An 18,199-nucleotide genomic window follows, 5' to 3' on the forward strand; every position below is an offset into this window, starting at 1 on the left:
CCTTGGAAAGTTCAAATCCTTGTCCTTTAACATTTTTAAATTTGAACTTTATTTCTCTCAGCTCCTGTCCCATATTCCACCTACCCTAGTCTCTGCCTCTGTTAAGTTTTCTCTCACTGCATATAGAGAGCCAGCTTACCACTGAATTGGAGAACTGTCCGCTTTTTTTCTGGGCTCTTCTGTACTTTTCGTCAGGTTCCAAGGTGAAGCTGCAATCATTCCTTTTGTGCATTTCTGATAGAGCCTCTAAAGAGGGAAATAGTCATAGGCCAATGTTTGTATTACATTGGCCAGGGTAGGAACCCTGCTAGACATCCTTGGCCCCTTTACCTAAGAACAGAAACTGAAGATTTGTTTACAAATGAATACCACAGAATCACATCTCACTTGGTGTCAGCTTCCAAGTGAAAATCAAAAATGATCAAAATTAACCATAACATCATAACATACTGCACCACTACGCCAAGATAAACAAAGATAAAAAGGATTAAATTTTAAATATCAGAGACAAAATCCAAAGAGTAAAAGAGGAAATCATGGGAGAATTCCTTGACAGTATTTCTAACTATGATTCATACTCTAAATTCCATAAAAGAAAAGATTAATAAATTCAATTACATACAATAACACACTTCTGCATAAAGAAAAATATAAGCAAAGTTCAAAGACAAGCACCAATTGGAAAAATATTTTCAAACCACAACACAGACAAGATAATTTCCTAAATATTTAATGTTTTCCCAGAAATCATGAAGAAAAAGCCAATACAGGGCTGCCTGTGTGGCTCAGTCAGTTAAGCGTCAAATTTTGGCTCAGGTCATGATCTCACGAGTTTGAGATCATGAGTCCAAGCCCTGAGTTGGGCTCTGTGCTGACAGCTTCGAGCCTGGAGCCTGCTTCAGATTCTGTGTCTCCCTCTCTCTCTGTCCCTCCCCTGCTCATGCTCCATCTCTCTCTCTCTTTCAAAAATAAATAAACATTAAAAAAATTTTAAAAAGAAAAAGAGCCAATACAAAAGTGGACAAAGGATGCAAGCAGACAGATCACAGGAATAAAATATAAATGGCCCTTTTGTATATGAAGAGATGCTAGGTTTTACTACAAACAGAAGAAATTCAAATTAAAAGCTACAATGAAATGAATACCATTTTAACCTATCAGATTGGCAAAAATAGTTTGACAACATATCCAGTTGCAAGCTACGGGAAAAAAACAGGTAGTCTCTCACTTTGCTGATGGAAATGTAGACTGGAACAATCTAAGGAAGGAAATTTAGCAATATTTATTAAAATTCTAAATGCTTATGCCCCTTGACCCAGCAGCCCCATTGTGGGAATTTATCCTGCAGCATAGCTTGAACACATTCAAAATAATGTATTTTCAAGGTTGTTAATTGCAGCATTGTTTGTAATAGCATATAATATTAGAAATAATTCATGTCCATCCATCTATAGAGTGAAATTTTGTGTAGTTGTATATATTAAAAAAAAAAGGAATGAAGACATTCTCTATATGCAGATATAGAAAGATCTCCAATTTGTACTGGTAAGTGAAAGGAAAATGCAGAAAAATGTTTGTACAAAGGAGGGTCACAGAAATATTCATATTTGATTATATTTGCATATAAAAACTCTGGAAGAACACACAACCTAACAATGGCAGTCACCTTTGATAGTGGTAGGTAGAAACTAGACGGAGGGACAGGGATAGAAGCAAGATTCTTTATCAAATACATTTTTTTGTTTCCTTATTAAATCATTTGAATGTGTTTTCTACTTTTGAAAAATAAAAATTTTTAAAAACATTGCAAAATACCTTAAATTGTCCATAAAGTACAGAACATGAGGTTTCATACATATGATCCTATTCCATAATGTTTATGCAGACTAAGGTTTGAGAACAACTTGACTAAAATAAGGAACAAAGTTTAAGTTGCTATGGAGGTGTTAAGTATTGAAATCATTCTCCTTTAACATGCCTGCCAAACTCCTGGCTGGGAGTGGGTGAGAATTCTAAAAAGCACCTGCTTGCCTGGAGGGATTAGACTAATCTAATACTAAGCCTCCAGAACAAACCTGTTTGTTGTGAGAATTAAAGGAAATGAAGGAGTTCCCATTTCAATGCAGGTTCAAGTTTATGGGTAAGTTAAATATGCAGATGATGGGACTCCATGATATGGTTGGTGGTGATATTTTCTAAACTGTGCCAGGCCAGGGTACATGATCTGAAAAGTGCAGCTGTACCCATTGAGACACTAGGAGGTCCTGTCTAACATCTGTGCTGTCCTAGGGAATTCTAGGAGTGATGGTTAACATCATGTATGGTTTTCAGAGTGAGGGATGTGGAGGTGACCAAAGTCAGAAATCTTGAATTACACTACATTGGTACTGCCTTTTATTTATCTCCCAAGATGCAGTACAACACAAATAACTCATTGGGCCTACAAAAAAAGGAAAAAAAAACTGAGAAGAAAGAAACATTGAGAATGCATTCCAATCCACTTATCACATCATTGAAGGTGAATTAAGTACTTTTTCATCATGAGAGTTTTTAATATACTGATACAATTTTAATCAATAATGCTGATTCTGTAGAACTTGGGTGCAATCAACTCATCTTAACTCTTCTCGTGGAAATTAGTAAAGGGATGGACCATCCAGAACCTCAGACTCTGAGAGGAGGGGGAGGTTTTATGAAGGACCTTGATTCCTTGGCCAAAAATGGTTCCATAGACTATGGAACACATTTGAGATTTTGAATAGGAGGATGATGGGATCAAAACATCCCTTTCCTGAATCTGACAATGCATTTGGAGCCAAGAGGGAAGAGAGTGTCCATGGTAAACAAGTTGAAGTTCATTATAGTATGCCAAGTGAGAGATAATGGCTGGTGCACTGGAGTGAAGAGAAGAATATAGGGACAAACCACTGATTAGGTGTGAAGAACAAAGGAGGATCAAAGAAAACCTTGAAATCAGAGATTGGTTGACTGGGGCAAAGGTGGTATCATTAATGGTGTGGGAGACATCATGATCTGTTTGGAAGTAAGTGGAAGATGAGGGTTCAAAGGGCTGGCAGGGCATTCAAGGGGCATTGTCCACAGGCAGCTAGAAGGGAATTCTGGTGCTTTGAGAGATGCTGAAGCTGGAGTTGTGGGTTTGGGAGAAGCCATGGTAGTGAATTAAGTCACCAAAGAAGAGAATACTATCTGAAAATCCAGTTTTAAAGTACTTTTAAATAAGAAGACAAGTACTTTAAGACCAAAATCTGAAGTAAAGGAAGTAGGGAGAAAAGCAATTGGTACTATGATTGAGTAATGAAAATTATAGCCACCAAACACATGACAGAAGCAGGAGGGAGAACAGAAAGAGTCAGGAGAGATGGCCTGAAGATAGAATCTTTAGCAGCACCTTCAGTTGGAGTTATTATTAATTCCCAAACTTCTGTCACCTAGAGAACTAAAACTTATGAACCTAGTAATTTCAGGATGCCAATCCTGGACATTCAGGGGTGTGAATTCAAGAGCTGCCCATATATATTTTTTGATACCAGGTAGATTTAAATTTTATATTGATGGTGGGTTGGGGGAGCGGAATCACTAAATGCATCACCAAGTCTTTGCAATTGCCCTGATACTTTTCTGCACCATTTCCAGCTTCTGGAACACAAACTTTATTTTCTAATACCTATGATTAATTATATATTTCTGAAGTTTTTACTTCCTACTTGGGTGAAATTTATTTATTTTTTTTATAATTTTTATCCTCCACTCCTTCTCCCTTCCCCCCAACTTCCCCTCACATACAACCGTATATTCTTCATAGCTGAGGTCCCTATGGGTTTTAGGGATGCCTCTTTCAGTGGGTGCTGAATTGAGGTGGGGGATTTAATCTTTTTAGTAACTAAGTGAACAGTGTGCAACTGGCTGGGTGTCAGTGCTGAAATACAGGTCTCATTGTGCTGTGTGACGTCATCTCTGCCCCCAGGCAGTTTCACTGTGGGAGACTTTCTAATTACCCGTAACTCCTCAAATTCTTGTGTATAATAATAGCTGCCTGCGAAAACTTTCCCAAATTATAATGAGACTTTGAAATCAAGACGGGGGAACCCAATGTTATCCCCATGAACTGGAATATTTATGTTTAGTAAAATGCACTAGTATTCTGTTTAGAATATATTTAAATTAAGGATCTCTAAAAACAAGAGCTTCATCTGCTTGCTGTGTTTAACAGGGAAAGTGCACTTTGGAGGACAGGAACATTTTTACATGGAAACTCAAAGTGAAAGTGAAGTGGCAAAGGCAGAGGATTAAAACATGGACCTCTATGTGTCATGCCAGGATGCAGCATTTACACAGGTGGGTTTCCTTTCCAGTCATGATTTTGGGGTCATAGTTGATACATTTCTAAATGCGGTGTTGTCATTTTCTTGATTTATAGCTGTAGAACCCAGGTATAAGATATAACGTGTAGTGGACATTGAAAATCAGGATAGAGGCAAAGCCCAGCCCCAAATTGTACCAGTCTCCTCTAGTCCCCCGAATAGTACTCCTCCCCTTCTTATCAGATGATGGCTGCCTCCTTCATCTCCATCATCATCATCACCATCATCATCACCATCATCACCATCATCGAGGCCCATTTCCCTTCCTCACCCTCACCACACGCACAGTCTCAGGGAGTAAGGGATCCTCCCGCTTTTGGGGGACCAACCCTTACACCAGCACCTTTGGTTCCACTCACTGTCTACAATTACCCCTTCTATATTCTTTAACTTGCATCCCTATTGCCTTGTTCTGGTCAGTCCATAAACTCAAGTCTGTCCTATCCTTACAGGTGACCTTCTCTTGATCCAGCTTCCTCTTTTAGCTATTGCTTCTGTCTCCTTCCTTTCTGAGACAAACTTTTATATCAATTGCCTACCTTTTCTACTTCCTGGCTTCCCATTTATGCCTCAACATACTGCTTCTGCCAAGGCCACCAGTGGCTTAATAGTTCTCCAATCAAAGAGACACTTTTCTGTCCTTTCTACCTTCTGCACTAATGCCATCTACATTGTAGGCCATTTGATCCTTGCAAATGGATATCTCTCCGATGTCTCCTTATGTCTCTTTGCTCTTTCTTTGATTCCTCTCTGGGCTCCTCCATTTCTACCTGGTCCTATTATTCTTTTGGGATCCCAGATCTCTTTGAGAGTTTAGGAGTATGGACCTTTCTCCCAGAGAAACAGGACATAAGCTGCACTACCAGCTACAACAAACAACGCCCAAATCTTCACGGATTAGCACAATCGTGGTTGATTTCTTGATTGGACAAAGTCTGATGTGGATGTTCTCCTAGGCACGTCTCCTCCAAGTGTGACTCAGGGATCCACTTCCTTTTATGTGACTCCACCATCTTGGCTTCTTCAGCTTCCAGCTGCACAGATGGGAGGTCAGGGCAAATGAAAGATACATATGATCCTTCCCCCATTCCATTGGTCAGAACTGGGTAACACAATGTCACTTAGAAGCAGGAGAAGCTAAGAAATGTGGTTAGCTACATGCTGAGAAAGGAAGAGAATTGGATATTGGTGAACACTGGAGGTCTCCCAGACTCCTTGAACCTTAAATTAAGAATCTGATAAGATGCTGATAGAAATGTATGAAAACTCATACTACAGCAGGAAAAAAAGCTACAGAGGAGTTTGACAAGCAGAGTTATTGGAAGAAGAAAGGAATGGCCATTATCCCTATGAAATGCTTAGTTAGATATCCAAAGACATTTTATTATCAGGTAATTTTCAGAAATGCTTCTAAGTCTGAAAACAATTTGTTAAGGCCTTATAATAAAAGATCTTTTGGTACTAATTTTTAGAAAACTATTGATCAACTCCCAAGGTTTTGGTACTGGTTTGGCAGATTTGTTTCTATTTGCTATAGTGGCTACAGTGCTATTGGTTAATGAACAATTACTAACAACAAGGGAGATCTGCAAGGAAAACTGATACTAAAACCACCAAAATTCTAATGTACAGATAATTTTGAAGACTACCTTAAGTCACAGTCCCACTTAATATCTGTTGTCATGGCTGTTTGTAACCCTTAAGTATTACTTCTGGAAGGCTTATATAACCTACAATACCTGCTTTGCACCACCTGCTCTTGGTTTTTACCTGGTTGCAGTCACACAATGGTAAAACTGTTGCTTTCCCTTTAGGGCTTCTCATTACAGGCTATAGGCTAACTCATCTCTCTGCATAGCACAAGGCATAAATGTCTGAATGAATGGATGGATGGATGGATGGATGGATGGACGGACAGATGGATAGATGATGGATGGGTGAATAGATTATTACATAAATGAGAAGGTGAAACAACTTTTGTGGGTATTAGGTCTTCCTTTCTAATGTCTTTGAAATTGCTTTACTAGTTCTAGAAAAATAAGATCCATGTTATGGTCTTTCCTACAAAGGCATAGTGGAATCACTGGAAAATTACAGAGAAGATACCAACATTCCTGCTAGAGATTTGTGCCATTGAAATCAAGCAGGGGTGCCTAGAAAGCACAGTCAAGTTAAGTTAAGTGTCTGGCTCTTGATTTCCTCATGTCATCATCTCACAGTTTGTGAGTTTGAGCCCCAAGAGCTTGCTTGGGATTCTCTCTCTCTCATTCTCTCTCTCTAAAAATAAGTAGATAGATGATAGATAGATAGATAGATAGATAGATAGATAGATAGATAGATAGATAAGAAATCAGTCAAGAAATCAAGCAAACACAGATTCCTGAAAGACAATGAGTGGGATTTTAGAACAATTTTTAACTGAGTTTTGTGGGATTGCACTAGTTATTGGGGAAGAAATTTGAAAATACATAAACACTGCTACATGGAATATTCACAGACTCCTTGCCAAAGAGATGAGACTCCACAAGATACCTCTCTTGCTTCTAGCAACCACTTTCCCACAGATGACCCTGGGAAAGGAAACAACTCCAGTATTTTAAATTGCCCTAAACTGGGTCATGTGTCTACTTCAGCAATTTAATTTACTACTAGATGATTTGGAAACATAATCCATACTTTGTAAACAGAGATTTCTTTGAAAAGTTTAATTAACCACACCCAAAATTGTGATTGTAACCATTAAGTTTAGGAAAGACCATGACTAGCTTAGTTTTTTCCCCCATATTTATTTACATGTCCAGTGTTGCCTGTCATCTTCCCTCTAGTTACACCTGTCTCTCAGTACTTTTGTATCTACCCCTCACAAAATTTACCTGACTAGGATCTACTTGCTCAAGACATTCTCCCTTCTGCACTTGAGAGATACTAACCTGAAATTATAAACTAATGAATTGCACCCATCTGGTAAAATCTGTATTCTAATGAGAGATTTCTAGAATGGTGCCTAAATCTCCATGTTTCCCCAGATTAGGAAACTGTGACAACACTCAGAGCCCCCATCTAACACATGCTTGGACAACGGGATGCCAAGCATCCAAGCATCCTTTATATATACTGACTACATAGACTAAATAGAAAGAAGTATACCTTCTTTCAAAGAAAAGTTGTTAAAATGTGTATTTTAGTGGCCAATGTTTTCTTCTTTTTTTTTAAGTTTATTTATTTTGAAAGAGAGAAAAAAAAGTGTGAACCAGGGAGGGGCAGAGGGAGAAAAAGAGAGAGAGACAGAGAATCCTAAAGAGGCTCTGTGCTCTCAGCGCAGAGCATGATGTGGGGCTCAATCCCACAAACTGTGAGATCATGACCTGAGCCAAAGTCAAGAGTCAGAAGCTCAGTGCTCAACCAACTGAGCCCCCCAGGAACCCTGGCCAGTGTTTTTTTCTGAATGAAAATAGCTTCATTGCTTTTCTTGTATAAGTAATATGCTTATTGTTATTGTAAAAATGTTCAATGATATATTAATATCCTTTTCTACACTTCTTCATATGTATGTATATGTCTGTATAACTTTACATATTAGAGTTCATTTTGCACATGCTTTATGTAGTCATAGGCACATTTTAAAAAGTTTTGTCCTTTTTTGTTTTGCTTTGTTTTGGTAGTATAAGGGAATATTGCCTCTCCCCATACACACACACCTGCAGGTAACCAGTGTTAATAGTCTGGCATACATCCTTCCATTTCTCTCTCCGTGTTTGTATAATCACAAGTAAACATTCATCTACATAAATGGAGTTATGGCATACATTATCTTAATGTCTTTATATGAGAATAATCCCTCATCCACTAGTTCCTACCGTTCTTCCTCACCCAGTGATTAAGTAAATTGAAACAAACGTAGTATCAAACTGAGTGGAAAAGTAGTTGGAAGGGAACTGTAATGCGTGGGGGTAGGGCTGCTGTGGTAAGGCCTCTCTGCCTCCCTTGGAATCCATGTAATACATTCCCTCTCAAGTCACCTCTGTTATCTGCTCTTGTTATCTGCTCTCCATCAAGAAAGATGAAACCTAGAGCCAGTCCACTCTGCACACCTTTACCTGACGCCTGCAGTGAGACTGATGATGTGATGGAGGCAATGGGCTGCAGCAGGGGGTTTGCTACGGGAGGTCTGAGTTTGCGCCCTGGTTCTGTGTGTTTAATGGCTGTGTGACCCTGACAAGTCTCCAGTTCTTATCTCAGTTTCCTCATCTGCAAAATGAGAATACTATAGTAAATCTCACAGGATTGTCAGGAGGATTAAATGAGATAAAACATGTGAAAGCATTACTAAGTGTGTTAGATAGTGTGGGAAATATAAAGGAAGTGTAAATATTACCCATGTTGGTGAGATTAACACAAAGGGAATTGTTTCAGTCCTGGAGCAGCTGACTGCTGAAGGGTAGGACCATATATCCTCATGACCAAGGTCAGTAACTCCCCTGGATAAGAAATGTGTGCCCACGCACACACTGCATCAGCTTTGTCCCATTGGTGGGGTGCCACCCTCCCATCCATGAAAAACTGGATCTCATGGGAGCAGTGCAGATTCAAAATGTTACCTGTCAGAAGTGAGGTCCTTTTTATGGTTACCTTTCAGGAAAGCCCTTTCCAGGCCCCTACACTCAAGGGCATTCCTAGGGGCAAACAATGACTACCATGACTTAAAGGCTCAAGCAAAAAAGCAGAGAGTAGTTCTGGTGAGGATATGGCTGAATGTGTACCATTCTAGTTACAAAAAGAACTATAAACATTCTACTACATGTATCCTTGGACCTATTGCTTTCACTGCTAAGAGTTAATAGCTTCATTGAGATATAATTCACATACCATAAAATTCACCCTTTTATTTTTTTTTTAATGTTTATTTATTTATTTATTTTGAGAGAGGGGGAGAACATGTGTGTGAGCCAGGGAGGGGCAGATGGAGAGGGAGAGAGAGAACCCCAAACAGGCTCTGCACTGTCAGTGCAGAGCCCAACACAGGGATCCATCCCACAAACCATGGGATGATGACCTGAGCTGAAATCAAGCATCAGACACTTAACTGACTGAGCCACCCATGTGCCCCAAAATTCATCCATTTAATAAAGCCTACAATTCTGTAGTTTATAGTATATTCATAGAGTCTGCAACCATCACCACAGTCTAATTTTAAAACACTTTTATCACCCCAAAAAGAAACCCTGAGTCGCCTGTCACTGTTAGAAATATAGGACATATTCACATATTTGCAAAAAATTTTTGCCAAGATGTATGTACAAAGATGTTCATTGCAGGGAGATATTCATACAAGAGTTCAAGAAAAAAAACCAACAACAAAGTAAGCCTTATTTGGGACTTCTTAAATAAATTATGGTGCATCTATATATAATGAACTACTAGTCAGATAATAAAACAAATGACATAGACCTATATATGTTTGATGAGGGAGCTTAAGGCAGGCTGACACCCCTCAAACCACTGCCCCCCCTCAGGTGGGATATGTGTGACATTCCTCAGGCACTCCTGGTGTTATGCCCATAATTCGTGATCCCCAAAGACCACTAGGGAGCCGAGTCTGATGCAAAAGCAAAGAGCCTTTATTCGAGCTAGCTCGAGCTCAATCCCCTACCTGCACCGACGCAGCGGTGAGATACCAGGGTAAAAGAGCGAGTTTCAAAAGGATAAAGGTTTTATTGGGGCCTAGGGGCAGTTGGTGAGGTAATGGCTGTGGCCTCAGCCGATTGGCTGGGGAAGGGTCCTGGGGAAGGGTCTGAGTCCTGTTAGGCAGGTGAGGGGGGGTTACTCAAGGGGAAGAGGTGTGGTCAAGGTGAAGGACACAGAACAAGATGGAGTCGGCTGGCGTAGGCCCGCCCTTTCACTGGCTGCCCAAGAACAAAGAAAAGGGAAAAACACATGGTTAACTGATAGAAATCACAGTCCTGAAGGACAGGAGTCTCCATCAGTTTATAAATGTCTTAGTAAATTACAAGAAAAAGGCAATCTTATCAACAGCCTTATCTCAGTTTCCTGGAGCCCCAACATTACCCTCCCTACCATAGTGAGGTGGGGAACAAAGGCAAGAAGGAAATGGTAGGTAAAATTAAATATCCTTATAACCTGCAGCCCATTGACAAATACTTGCTATAGGCAGAGTAAAACCTTCCTCCAGGAACTCCTTATTGTCTAAATGTTAATGCCTTACTAGAAGGAAAAACAACCTTAGCTTGACAATACCTAGGCCTCCAGTATCTGGTGAGTCTTCTTTAGCATATGAAAGTCCTTTTGGAAACCTCCCTTTAGCCTTTACCTCCCCCAACTCCCAGGTGTATAATCAGTCACTCTTCACAACCCTAGTGAAGTTCTTTCTGCCCATGGGTCTTGTCCCCTTGCTTTGGTAAAATCACCTTTTCGCACCAAAGATTCCTCAAGAATTCTTTCTTGTCCATTGGCTCTGGACCCCAACCACCACTCAAAAACCACATCATGTTGATATGGAAAATTATCCAAGACTTGTATTTATAATGTTGTACCTTTTAAAACATTATTTCCAAATATTTATAACATTCATGAAAGTAAATTCTAGAAGAAATTACAAGGAACTGATGTCAGTGGTTACCTTTAGGAGGAGGAGCAGGACTGATGAGTAGGCAGGAAAGCTTTCACTCTTCATATTATGCCTTGTTTGATTCTTCTATGTACATGTACATGTTCATAATCCCTTCTATGGAAACTTGAGGCCAGATGTAGTTTGGAATTCTACATTTTTCTGATTTAAAAAAATAATTTAAGTTTTACTTATTAGAGAGAGAGAGAGAGCACACACAAGCAGGGCGGGGCAGAGAGGAGAGACAGAATCCTAAGCAGGCTCCACACCATTCGCATAGAGCCCCATGTGGGGGGCTTGAACTCACGTGAGATCATGACCTGAGCCAAGAGCAAGAGTTGGACACTTAATTGTGCCACCCAGGCGCCCCTTCTGATCTTAAAATATCATATCTGTATTACACATACTACATAAAATGATCAGTGGAGTCTAAGGCAACATACCCAATTTAAGCATGTTAACATTTCCTCAGTGAAATGTATGATTATTCACACTAAGTGGAATTTTTAAAAGACTATGACTCTCATCATTGCATGATATTGAGGCAGATTTGTCACCAAATTGGTTTTCAGGGTTTTTTGGCATTCAGACTTGCAGTTAAGGGACTGTGGACTTATATTAACAGATTTGATGTTTCTTATAATCACAGGGTGTGTGTGAGTGATGAGATGATGGACCATTTTTGTCTTTACATGTTGCTGTATTTTATTCCTTACTTCTCTTCATGATTTTTACTCCCCAGAAGCAGTTGAGAGTAGTGTGCTCAGAGGAATATGGAGAACGAACTCACTAGGACTGAATGTCAATCCCTAAATAACAACTAAAGGCAGAGAGTCTGTAATCCAACAAAGGACAATAAGGTCTAAATTCTACTGGTTGTTAACAGTTTGGGTCAATTTGTTATTGTTTCACAAGTAAGTGAAGCAAGGTGAAGAGCTCTCCTTGTTGAAATCAGTGGCATACTAGAAGAGACTCAGAAAGGAGAACAATGCCCAGCAGGCATTCAAACTAGTCAGCTGCTATGGAAAATGGCAAGAGGACTGTGAGATATCTCATGACTGAATTCTAACTATAAGGTATACATTTAGGCTTTTACTTTTCAGTTTTCATAGAATGGCACCTTTGCTGTTCACAGGCGGCACACATCTTTGAATGAAACCGTTGGTCCTGTACCTAATAGCATGAAATTGTAGCTGTATTTCAGGGTCTTTGAGTAACTGTATTTGTTAGTGCCTCACTGTCCAAGAATCCTGTACAGATGGCAGGAAGAACAGATTTCTCATTTTTATTTCTAGGTTGCTGTGTGGTTCACATCTACACAGATGGGTCTGTATTGGTTGCTCGTGGTAGAGTTGAATTGGGACAAGGTGTTAACACCAAAATGATAGAGGTGAGAAAGGGAGTTTCACTTTTTGCCATTGGCCAAAATTAGACTTTATAAAATATTACTAGATGCTGTAATACCAGTTCCAGTATTTTACTGCATTTGGGCTTTGTGATCCAGTGACCAGAATTGCCCACAAGTGTCACTAGGAGCTCATTCTGAATTACCGGGAAATGAGCCAGCTGGGACTTGGGAAGGGGGCTTCACCTGCCTTCTCTCTCACCAAAACTCCACTTCCCCAGGAACCAGTGGCTTCTTTCCCTCTGGCAGAAGGTCTGTAACTTCTCATGGACTCCTAAGTCCAAATGCTGGGCTGCCAATATGCTCAGACCACTCCTGTACCTAAATAGCACCCCAAATTCAGACCTCCTGGTGCTAGCCAACCTGTTCATTTCTCCAACTACAAGTCTACTTCTTTATGATCACCCTCCAAAAGGAGACACATGGTAGAGTGAGGGTCCTTCCTCTAGATTGTGGACTCATGTTGCATATCCAGCAGGCCTCTCCATGGGTCATGAAGGGATGGGAAATCTGTGTTTTCTCTCTGTAAGATTCCCCTTTCCACAACAAAGCCTATTTTAAACCCACGCCATGTGGCATTGTGCAATTTGTCCTGACCCATGGCACTTGAGAGGTTTGGGATATAGAGAAACATTTCTCATTTTAAAACTTTAAAACTCTTGGGGTGCCTGGGTGGCTCAGTCAGTTAAGTGTCTGACTTCGGCTCAAGTCATGATCTCCTAGTTTGTGGGTTTGAGCCCCACGTTAGGCTCTGTGCTGACAGTTCAGAGCCTGGAGCCTGCCTCAGATTCTGTGTCTCCCTCACTCTCTGCCCCTCCCTCACTTGCACTCTGTGTCTGTCTCTCAGAAATGAATAAACACTAAAAAAATCTTTTTAACTTTAAAACTTTATAAAAAATTTTGGTTTCAAAATGTCTATTTGAACCATAGATTATAAATCTCCTTATTACTTTTTAAAAGAGGGGAAAACGCTTTTCTAATAGGTTTAAATTATTGTCCCAGTTTTACTTTGGACTAGCACATTCTGTCTTGTTTTCCTGTGCAGGTGGCCAGCCATGAATTAAAGATACCAGTATCTTCCATATACCTTGGAATGATGAATACCATGACAGTGCCCAGCACAATTCCCATGGCAGCCTCTACTAGTGCAGATGCCAGTGGAAAAGCTGTGCAGGTGAGGATTTTACTGATTCCCAGCCTTAAGTGTCAAACCCTTTTCCAGAGGAGCCTTATGCTCCATTCTAGAAAATTTCTCCTGATGCTTTTCCCCATGAGCACTAGGGTCACAGATGACAACCCTGAGGCATGGAGAGTATAAGTCATTTGGATGCTGAGAAGAAGCAGAGCTGTTCAGTCCCAGAGGTATCTGACTCCAGAACCCACATCTCTTCACACCACACTGCCTTGCTCTGTACCTGACTTGGGGTAGTTCTTGTGCTTGCTGCTCTGGTTTTCATGACCTTGTTGAGTATTCAGCAAATTTTAAAAGAAACCTTAACATAAGGCAAATAAAAGCATAACTGTTGAATAGGACAAATAGGGCTCACATTCTGTCTGGCTTACCTCAGCCCTCTCCCTCACCCCCTGGGTGGCCCCTTAAGCCCCACCTCGGTCCCTCTTCTACAGGGAATCCCAGTCTAGTCTTACATTCTTCCTTGCTTCCTTCCCTCAACTCTCAGTTATTCTGCATCATCACTTCTTGTTCCTTCTTCACCTCCCTTGTTGCAGAGCCCCTTCTTCCTTCTAACGCAGACCCTTCAACAGTCTTACAACACTGCCCCCTTTTATCCCCCTCTGAGAGTTTTTTTCATCAATCATCCCTATCTTTGAATCTTTCTTCTTGTTCATTACTTCTTCATACAAATGAAGAAGTATGAAGAACTTGCCCTGATCTATCAAAAACAAACAACTGGCTTCTGCCCTCAAAGCCCCAGTCATTGATGAACAAATAAGTTCATTTTCCCTTGGGAGCTTCAGCTGCAAGCCCTGATGTATATAATGTTGAGAGTTACATGGGAATACATTCAGAAATTCCTTTGCATAAAGTGGAGGTAAGAAGGAGAGTTTTTCCATAAAATAGAGCTTAGTACCTACCAAGGGGATTCCAGAGTTTGGACAGCTCCTCTGTGGACAGTGCCCCAAGCTTTTTCTCATTAACCTGAAGAAGGAAGAGTCAGAGGTCAAGAGGAAGGAGAGAGAATGCGTACTTAGCAGCCTCCTCCCTGGAGAGGAGACCCAGTGCTGCCTCTCACCTCTCCAGCCTCCCTTCGAGAACAGCACCAACCTTCTCACTCCTCTACCCCATGGACAGAAAAGCACCCCACATGGGGGCAAGAGAGCATCTTAGGTTGAACTTGCCCCTAGGAAAGGCCTTCTCATTGAAATGTCCTTACAATGAAAGCAGTAAACCAATAAAATATCTTTAGCCCTTGGCCTATTTTTGGTAGCAACACTCCTGTCTTTTAGAGGGAAATGGGGACAGGGAGAATTCTGGTTTTCCCTTAGCCTATAGAACATGCATCCCCTCTTTGAACCTTTAGCCATCTTTACTGCAGTTTTCTTGGGCCGGCTAACCCCCCAAGTAATTACATAATGCTTCCATGAGGATCTTGGAGCCTGAAAGATCCCACCCACTCTTGGACCACATGATGTGGTAGCCAACCTGCACTGCTAAAAAATCTCAAAACAAGACTCCAAGAACTTGTTTCATAGTCAGCTTGTCTGAATTATATCCTGAGCTGTTTTTAGGATTGTGGAATGTCTTCATAGCAAAACAACAGTGGAGGCCGTTCACCTTCTCTGAAAGGACAGATGAACTAGCGGATGACAGTCAATGGATTCCTTTAACCTTGTTAAGCACCTAGACCGGCAGCAAGTAGAAGGAATGTCTTCCACCCCCTCCAATATGAGAGAGACTGTATCTTATAATACCTACACACACAGGGAAGAATTTTCTACATCATCATCTCTACAATCTCTCAACCAAGAAGCAAGCTAAGTTCACAGTAATAAAACTTTTACTGAGGACCTTCCTTCCTGAAGCTACCCTCACCAGTGAGAGGGCAACCCCAACCTTCCAAAAGTGAAATCTATACCTGAAGGAAGCAAAGCCAGGGCACCCCTGCTAGCCAGGTTCAGGATGCTAAAGCAGAAAGCCGGTATTGTATTCTTATCACCCCTGCTTCTAATTTTTCCCCAACCCCATATGATGCACAGAGGGATCCCCTGCACTTCCTCAGCCCATCCAGTGTGCAGCCACAGATCCCCTACCTTGAGCCAAACTCAGAGACATCATTGTATGTGGAGCTTGGCCCATTCAACAGTAGTAATATAACCCTTTCTGTGGGTGGATAATTTGATGTGTCACCTCATCCAACTTTCTAGGGCCCCCACTCCACTCCTTCCTGTCAGGCCAGGTATACTCCCAATTTCTCAGGAAATTTTATTCATTTTTTCCTACTAAAGGCAGCTAAAAATTGTATGCAGTCATCTAAATGTCACATAAGGGGATTGAGACCTGGGATCCCATTTTAATATAAAGGGCTTCCAGTCCCTGGAGAATCTGATCTTCCATTTGATTTTTCCATAGTTTTAAAGACTGACATTCCATTTGATAGGTTGATTTATTTTCTGTCTCTGATCAAATCAAATCTATGACTGACCCCCAGATCCACATCATCACCCCATTTTTACTGACAAAAAGTATAGAGTTCACTACACTCTACTTCCTAGACAAAGATAGAGATTGTTTCTTTCCTTTGCCCTCTCCTTTCCCTTGGGTAAAATTTCTCAGGTAAGCTTCTGAGTAGAGTGCCTATTAGAGGATTATAAAGTTAATAGACTAGTAACAACCACCATTTTTTTTTTTTTTTTTTTGAGAGAGAGAGAGAGAGGGAGAGAATTCCAAGCAGGCTCTACACTCAGCTCAGAGCCTCATGTGGGGCTCCATCTCACAAACTGTGAGATCATGACCTGAACAGAAATCAAGAGTCAGACACTCAACAAACTGAGTCACCCAGGTATAAAAAAAAATATCAAAATGCTATACAAATAGTAAGGGAAGTGATGTGTTTCTTATATATCTGTGTGTGCACGTATTGCATAAGTGAGTGTACTGGTAAAAAGTAAAATGTGTATCTTACATTGAATTAGGACCAAAAAAGTGTGAGGAAACACTGCCATGCAGTGTCCACATCCTGTATCCAGGTCAAGTGCAATCCCAGTACGTTTATCTCACATAGAACATAGTGTGATACATATCCTTCTTCTTCAGCCCTAACAAACATCATGAACTTAAATCCATTCCAGAACAAGTTTCAGAAGGAGTAATCATTTCATGTGCATGGTTTCATAAAAGGACAGGCTACTCAGAAATTTGGGTTTGTGTTGCCACTTAAGTTTTTTCTTCTTTTAAACAGACTTCCTTAAAATAAAAATTTTAATGTCTTGATGTATTTTGCCAAAACATATTTTCATATCATCAAAATAATCTGTTTCAGAAAATGCATAGTTCCATGTGGACTGGATCACAGGGGTTCTAGATAAAATTCTATGAACTTCTGTAAACATGTGACAAGGCAGGACTGCCACTGGAACTATTCAGGCCTGTGAAGGTGACCCATGGTTCTTGCACTCTACTTCCTCCAGGGAACTTACAAGAGGAACAACTAGGTACCTATTCCAGATCCTAGAAATAGAGTGTTTTTAAGTTTTAAAGACTGACATTCCATTTGATAGGAACCTCCTTTCCAATCATTGTGACCTTTTGAAATATACACAGGGAAAATGTCATAATGATGGATCACAATTTCTTTCAGTTGTTTCCTTTTTTTGTTTGTTTGTTTTTTGTTTTTTGTTTTTTGAGGTGTGCATTTTTCAACCAAAACATGTATAGGTTACAAGAAACCTCCTAATCCAGTACAGTATACACCACTGTCTCCTACTTTCCTCTCTCCCTATGCACCCAACTCCATACCCATCCAGGCCATAGGACAGAGGAGAATGAGGAGGACCTCACTGGACAGCTGAGATTATCAACCTGTCATCTATCCTTTCCTTCCCTTTTGCCCTGGGAGGTATCTGTATCTTTTTCCTGAGCATTCTTCACCCCCTGGGACTCTTCATTCTTATGTGTAGATGGACTGGGCTTCACAACCTGTCTTAGATGTTGGACTTCTCACCTGGTGCAGCACTAAATTATATAGTTGCTACCTGCCAACCAGGAGAAAGGGGGAAGCCCTTGAAATGAATAAAGAAGCTCTGTGTAATAGAGACAGGTGGATACCTGTAATATCACTCAGAGCAGAGTGGCCAAAAAATGAGACTAGAGAAATCCCCATGTAGCCTAGAGAAATCCCCATGTAGGAAAAGCCAGGCACATCAGCAAATACTTCAGAGGAAATAGTATTTACATATGTAAAGAAAAGTAGGTCTATGGAAGGAGTGAGTCATGACCAACTATACCAAATGGGTCTCAGAGAGGAAAGACTAGGTAGTGTAAATGCAGCTTTGTTCAAGGAGAGCAGTGCTAAATCACATAGTACATGTGGCTTAAGGTTCGGGAATGCAACTGTTTTGGGTCCAGTCGCAGCTCCATTGCTTTCTAGCCTTGGGTAGTCAGTTACCTAACTGCTCTGAGTCCCAGTTTCCTTATCTGAAATGAGGATAATGGCAGTTTCTGCCCCACAGAATCACAAGGACCGAAGGATAAAACCCATGTAAAAAGGCTTGGTGGTGCCTGCACATGGTCAACTGATAGTAGTGTTAGCTGCTAATGCTACTTATGTT

The 18,199-nt window shown here is 40.6% G+C and overlaps 1 long non-coding RNA gene across 2 annotated transcripts in view; it reads left to right on the forward strand.

Moving 5' to 3' along the window:
• The first annotated feature begins 1,189 nt into the window (after positions 1 to 1,189).
• LOC121030894 (uncharacterized) overlaps positions 1,190 to 18,199 on the forward strand; it is a 34,109-nt gene continuing 17,099 nt past the window's right edge. For both annotated transcript variants that reach the window (XR_005790456.1, XR_005790457.1), the window contains exons 1-3: positions 1,190 to 2,518; positions 4,232 to 4,356; positions 13,458 to 13,586. This is a non-coding gene — a long non-coding RNA (uncharacterized LOC121030894). The remainder of the gene's footprint in view (positions 2,519 to 4,231; positions 4,357 to 13,457; positions 13,587 to 18,199) is intronic.

Source organism: Herpailurus yagouaroundi, unplaced genomic scaffold (assembly GCF_014898765.1).
Source record: "Herpailurus yagouaroundi ecotype Mexico unplaced genomic scaffold, PumYag 140, whole genome shotgun sequence".
NCBI lineage: Eukaryota > Metazoa > Chordata > Mammalia > Carnivora > Felidae > Herpailurus > Herpailurus yagouaroundi.